General features: G+C 36.7%; 1 long non-coding RNA gene across 1 annotated transcript; it reads right to left on the minus strand.

Annotated features, from left to right (window-relative positions):
- Positions 1–2053: 2053 nt before the first annotated feature.
- LOC108325782 (uncharacterized) lies at positions 2054–2763 on the minus strand. The gene is made up of 3 exons (XR_001831865.2): positions 2676–2763; positions 2386–2516; positions 2054–2086 (listed from the first exon to the last, which is right to left on the minus strand). It is a non-coding gene; the product is annotated as an uncharacterized LOC108325782 (long non-coding RNA).
- Between the last annotated feature and the right edge of the window lie 4204 nt (positions 2764–6967).

Genomic DNA, 6967 nt, shown 5'->3' on the forward strand with positions numbered 1-6967 from the left:
TGTAATTATTGCAAAAGTCTACGACCTGGTTGTTTAGAGAACTGAGGCATAAAGTAACTGAATTTTTTTTAAATTTTTTTAGAAGGTTTAGGCATCGGTTCTTTATAGAACTGAAGTCATAGACCCTTATTGCCTCGGTTAAAAAAAATAACCGAGGTAATAACATCTATTTAGGATTAAATTTTGTGAACAAATGCATTTTCAAACAGAAGCTTTTCTATTTGTGGTGTGCGCCGCTACTCTTTCTTTCATTTTTGCAGCCATCCTCTTCAACTTTTCTTGTTGTTTTTCTTTCATTTTATGTTGATTAAGTGCTTAGGTATGATTTTCTTTCATTTTGACCGATTGAGTTTGTGCACAGGTTTAGGATGTTCATTTTATTTCGTTTCAGCCCCAAACTCACCTTCAAGATTAGTTTCGCTTTAGATTTTTCAAGTTTTCGTTTGGTTGATTGTTCTTCATACACCATACACATCAAAACATATGTATATGTAAAACTGAGAGTATGCTCAAACGAACTCTAAATGAAATGAAAATTTGTTTGAAGAACCAAAAAAACATGAAATCCTTGCACAAAAATTTTCAGCTCAAAATTCAAAATGTAACTGTTTTAAATATTTTTTTAAAGTTTGAAAAAAAAACAAAAAAAAATTCCCGATAAATAGAAAACGATGTTTTCTGCGTTTGTTTGTGTTTCTAGGATTTTTTTCATATGGTTTATGTGATACAGAACAATAATTTTTTTAAAAAAAAATATACTTTAGACCGCGGTTCTGGTAAAAACTGAAGCTATTACCTCGATTTTGGATCCAACCAAGGCAATAGACCCTTTAATTAATTAATTTTAAGGGTCTACGATCTTGGTTCAAATTAGAACCGAGGCAATAGACCCAATTTTTTATTTTTTTTAATCGCGTTACTGCTTCGGGTTTTTTGAACTGAGGCAAAAAGTCTTGACTTTTTACCTCGCTTGAATATACCTAGGTTGTAGAATCGCTGTTATAAACCCAAAACAACCAAGACAATATCCCTTAGTTGCATTATATGGAATTTTATGGAATTTAATTGCATGTATAAGGTTAAGATTTGCATGCATATTTTTTTTTTAACAAAGTTGATCTTAGTTAGTTCATAGTTCTGGATAATAAGAGTATGTTCTCATTATTGATAAAAGTTTTGTATGTAAAGTTTAACTTTGCTATGAAGTATATATTTTATGCAGAGATGTTACTTTATCAAAGTTGTTGAATTTATATATTTAAGAAGCATATGAGATTTTGATAGTTTATATTTAAATTTTGAGGGTTATTGAATGATGTTAAAGCATGTGTTTATAAATTGTTTGAAGTTAAAGAATTTATAAATATTTTTGATATTGAATTTGAATTCAAGTTTGAAATTGAGTTGAATTTCAGTTTGAAATTGAATTGAATTTAAGTGAAAGTTCCAAATAAATATGTTTGATTGATGAGTTTAAAGAAAAATGTAAGTTATATTTGGACAATTTAAAATTATTGGAACTTTTTGAGTTGTCTAAATGTTGCAAACTTTTATATTGATATTGGGTAAAAACTTTAAAAAATTTTAGCCTTAAATGTTTACTTGGTCCCTATGTTCAGGGGTAATTTTCAGTTTAGTACCCGGTTTTAGAAGTGTAGACATTTGGTTCCTATGTTATAAAAATTGTATCAATTCAGTCCTATCCATTTAACGGTGTTAAAATTGATAATGTTTTGAAGTTATTGTGGGTGTGAGCTGTACAAAATATGTAGACGTGGCATTTAGTTCACCGAGAATCAGTTAACGTGGCAGCTAACCACGACGTTCCGGTGAATGGGAAACGCTCCTCGCCTTCCCTCCTCGTGTTGTTTGACGTCGGAGAAGCCAAGACTTTGTCGGAGAAGCCACTGGAGTTGCATTTGCACCACACCGAGAACAGACCAATAGAAGCTCTGTTTTGTGGGAAAGCTTTAATTTTCCCATTGATACACTCCTCCCTTTTCATCACCCAAGGACATCACCCAACTTCTTCTTCCATTTTCATCACCCAAGGACAAGGATATTTCCATATTGAGAAATTAAGCTCCTGGGAAAACACAAAAATAATACCATGATACACATCAACGTGATAAATTTATCTTCAAATAAAAATCTACCATTAGATTCATAGACTATATATTAATATTTTGTCTTCAAATACATCGATTTCTAACCACCTGAAACTTCAAATGTATTCCTAGATGTGTGTGTGTTTATCTTTATTGAGAACAAAAATTTACACATTTTCCTAAACAAACCCATAACAATGAAACAAAGACCTCAAAAAGAAGAGATTATAAATTAGAGACGAAAGCCCAATAAGTGAAATTTACAGCAATTCCTTACTTATGAAGTCCAGTCATAAGACATCCAATCAAAGCAAATGAAGTGGAAATGGTGTTCATCTCTATTTGCAGAAGTGATTTAGTCTTATCATCAACCATATAATCCGAACGCATTATTGCCAAGCGTATATCCTATTAAAATTATGACCAGAGAAAAATCAATACCAGGAAAAATTCCCTTAACTACCAGTATTTTAGTTGTTTAAAAAGAATAATAATTAGAGTAGGAACTAAAACTGTTTCTCTCTTAATAGTTTCGGTGGTACAAATTTCATACCAACATACACTTACCTCTGTTTTGTTAATCTGTAGCATCTGGGAATGAATATCTAAAAGTCTGGAGGTAAATTCGTCTGCGTTCTTAGTTTTGCATTGACATGAGCAGATACTATTATATCTTATTAAAGGCAAAGACATCATTTCATCACCTGCAATTCCAACACAATAAACACAACCCATCTACATTTTCACCCAATTTCCAACATCTTCCATGTTTCAAAAATGTACCAGTTTAGACAACGAATACAGAAAAGATAGAATAACAGAGAAACCTTAATCAAGCAAATAAACTAAAAGATGTAGTAAACATGGGTATAGTATAAACAAAAAAATGTACGCCCTCCTCATTATCTTCAAGAATATGTGATTTGGGCTGCTTGTGTGAACTGACTCTAGCAGTTGCGTGATGATGAGGCGTTGTCCGACGGCGTTTGGCGTGCGCCTTAGTGCTCGTGACAAGAGTGGTCGCCGCGGAGGTGGCTGCTGGACAGAAACCCACTGACCTCGACGGTGGTGGTTGTCGGAGTCTAGCTTCAATGTGGAGGCGGAGCTCTTACCTTTTTTCATGACAGCTTTAATGGCATCCGGGAGATCTATAAAATGGTTGTAAATTTGGCGGTGAGGGTTGCTTTGAGAGCAGATTGACGGTGACACAAACTAGTTTCTCCTGGTGTCGCGGCCGCTATTCTGGTTTTTGCTTCGCAGGGTTTGAGATGCGAGGTTGGAGGCGAAGGAGACAGACTCATGATGCTCCAGTAACAGCGGCACCTGGTGGGGCGACGAAGGATAATGGACGAACCTGATTTGAGGGTTCCCTCTGCTTCAAAGGCGCGTTGGATCTGAACCGCAAGAGACACGATTTTGCTGAGGTGGCGTCAATGGCTGCCATGGGGGTTCGCTGTTTCCTAATTACAGGTTGTGCGATGAAGACGAATGAGAATCGCGGTGGCGATGCAGCGGGGGAGCGGTAGTGCTGCGGCGATTTCGGTTGCGAGCAGTTGCGACGTGGGTGGCAACCCTCTCCGACGAGGATTTTTCTCGTTTTCCGGCGACGGAGATGGTGAAGTTGGCTTGGGCAACCTACAAATGAAGATGTTGTCTCACTCCTTTTGTGCTTGGAGGAGATAAAGTTATTTTGCTGTGGGATGCTGACTCTATTATCCATGCCCTCTGGTTCAGTCTCAACAGGTAGTGGTTATGCGTCGTCACCTAGCAGTGCATCAAGATCTGAGTTGTTGTAACAGGGAACTTCAATCCCTTCTTTTTTGTCTCACGGGTGTTATCGTTTTTTTTTACTATTGCCTGCCTTGCGTAGAGGAAGATGGGAGACAACCTTGAAGTGGTGGTTGCCACGTCAACTCATTTCAGGCCAACTAAACGACATGTGACCATTTCTTGCACACCTTACATGTACAATAAGTTTAACGTTATCTATTTTAACACCGTTAAATGGATAGGAATAAATTGATACAAATTTGAAAACATAGGGAACAAATGTCTATATTTTTAAAACTGGGTACTAAACTGAAAATTACCTCGTAACATGGGGACGAAGTAAGCATTAAGTCCTTTTTTTAATCTAATGAGATTAATTTATGATATTTTTTTAAAAAATAAAAATAAAATTCAAACCCAATTTCTACTTTATTTTTGATAAAATGAAATTAATATTATTGAAATAATGATTACGTGTTATATTAAGATATACAATATTATAGGAAGAAAATCTTAATAGAGATAAACATATAAGAAAATCTTAATAGCGATAAACATATATATATATATATATATATATATATATATATGAGTGAAATCATTGTCGGAAGATAATTCAAACTCTTAACTCATCAAATCAAAATGTTTCAAGATTTGGATGTAGGTACATGTCCCTTCAAGACTGAGATAGGATGTGTCTATAGAAGACACACTAACACTCAAGTTAACTAAGTGCGTTAGGTAAGAATAAATGTTTTAATAATGAGTATGTAAGTAATGACCTCATGAATTATTTATACTATTCTTATGGGCCTTTACCTGGTGGGCTTGAACCTAAATTTTTTTTACCTCAATTAACCTTAATTAGTAACCTATGTAATCCTCTTTAGCCCTTAGTTATATTTCCAGTTAACCAAAATTAAGAACATCTAAGGCATCATAGGCTGAGATGTTCTAAGGTATCTTAAGCCATGATGTTTTAGACCATTATAGGTTGAGATGTATCAGCCCACCATAGGCTAAGATGTATCAAGCCAACATAGGCCAAAATGTCCTAGGCCAACATAGGTCGATTTGTATCAGACCATCATAGATCAAGATGTAGCATACCACTATAGGCTGAGATGTATCAAGCCACCACATGTCGATATGTACCTGACCAACATAGGTTGAGATGTACCTGACCAACATAGGCTGAAATGTATCAGGCCAACATAGGTTGAGATATACCATGCCACCACATACTTAGATGTATCCTACCAACATAAACCGATATGTATCGAGCTAACATAGGTCGAGATGTATCAGACTAACATAAGCTAAGATATATGAAGCCAACATAGGCCGAGATGGTTTTAGATACATATGGTATACTAGCCCCTCAGACACGATATGACCCAAGTGAGAGTGTTGAAATACCGACATGATCTAGGATACAATGGGCCGATATGATGCATAGTAATGCAAAAGGGCATTTCAAAGAGACGAAAAGGCTTGATTGGAATCTCACCAAATTGTCAGGTTGTCAGTGGGAGGTAATTAAGGTTTAACTAGGATTGAGATAGGTCTTAGTGGGATGCATGATTGAAATAACTCTTAGCGGGAAACATTTGATGAAGGTTAGACCAATTCAACCATGACCATGGTGGACCTTGGTAGGGGACTTAGAAGTATGTTGAACCAAAACTAAGGGGGACCTTGGTAGGGGACTTAGAAGTATGTTGAACCTAGACCAAGAGGGACATTGGTAGGGAACTTAAAAGCATGTTTAACTAGGACTAAAGGGGACCTTGGTAGGGAACTACAAGAATTGTTCAATTAAGACCAACAAGGTAGTCGATTGGAAACTACAAGGATGTTTAACCAAGATTGACAAGGTATCCAATAGGGAACTATAAAGAATGTTCTACCATGACATACAAGTTAACTGGCAGGGAATTGAAAATGATATTCAACCCTGATTGACAAGGTAGCTGACAGAGATGTCAAGGTTTAGAAGTCAAGGTGGATAGGTAGAGGTCGAGAGACTGAGGCTAATATGTCTAGATTGAGAAGTCGACGTCGAGATATCAAAAATAAGAGGTAGAGGCCAAGAGTTTGAAGCAGTCTGGTCGAGGTAAAAATGTTAAGGCCAAGAGGTTGAGGTAGACATGTCAAGACTAAAAAGTTGAGGCCAAGATTTCAAGGCTAAAAACTAGAGGTTAAGATTTCAAGGCTGAAAAATTGAGGCCCGAAAGGTAGAGACCAAGAAGTTAAGGCAAAGATGTCAACACTAAAAAGGCAATAATGAGATGTTGAGGCCAATATGTCAAGACTAAGAAGTCAAGTTTAAGAGGTTAAGGATGATAGGTAGAGGTTGAGAGAATGAGGATGAGATGTCAATATTGAGAAGTCAAGCTCGAGAGGTTGTGATCGAGATGTCAATACTAAGATGGAAGGAACAAGGTTGATATGTCAAAATTGAGAAGTCAAAGCCAAAAGGTGAAGGCCGACATGTCAAGACCAAGAAGTTAAGGTCGAGAGCTTAATATCGAGAAGTCGAGGCCAAAATGTTGAAACTGATAGCTTGAGGCTAAGAGGTTGAGGTCGAGATGTTAAAACCGAGAGGTTGAAGCCAAGAGGTTGATGTTGAGATGTAAAGACCGAGAGATGAGGCCAAGATATTGAAACCAAGAGGTAGAGGCCAAGAGATTGAAGCCGATATGTAGAAGCCAGCAGGATGAGGTCGAACTGTCAAGACTGATAAAGCTTGGTCGAGAACCTAAGACCTAGATGTCAACAAAGGCATTTTGCATGACCATCTCACTAGAGGGATATACAACTTCTCTTGTACTCTTCATCTTACTTCTTATAGAAACCATATAAATTTTTCTTCACAAAATATATCTCAGTCCCACGGTGGGTGTCAATGTTCTTACAAGACTGAAATCACCTATGAAGACCCTTCAAACTCCTACCAAAGACTCCTTACACTTCAAACCTAAATGTTCAAGGACTTAGATGTAGCCTCAAACCTAGAGAAAGTGTGCTTCCAACTTCACGCCTTCAAGTTGAGATGTTTTAGGCCCACTTCTCTTTAAGATTGAGAT

The sequence above is a fragment of the Vigna angularis genome, chromosome 3 (genome assembly GCF_016808095.1).
Source record: "Vigna angularis cultivar LongXiaoDou No.4 chromosome 3, ASM1680809v1, whole genome shotgun sequence".
NCBI classification, from domain to species: domain Eukaryota; kingdom Viridiplantae; phylum Streptophyta; class Magnoliopsida; order Fabales; family Fabaceae; genus Vigna; species Vigna angularis.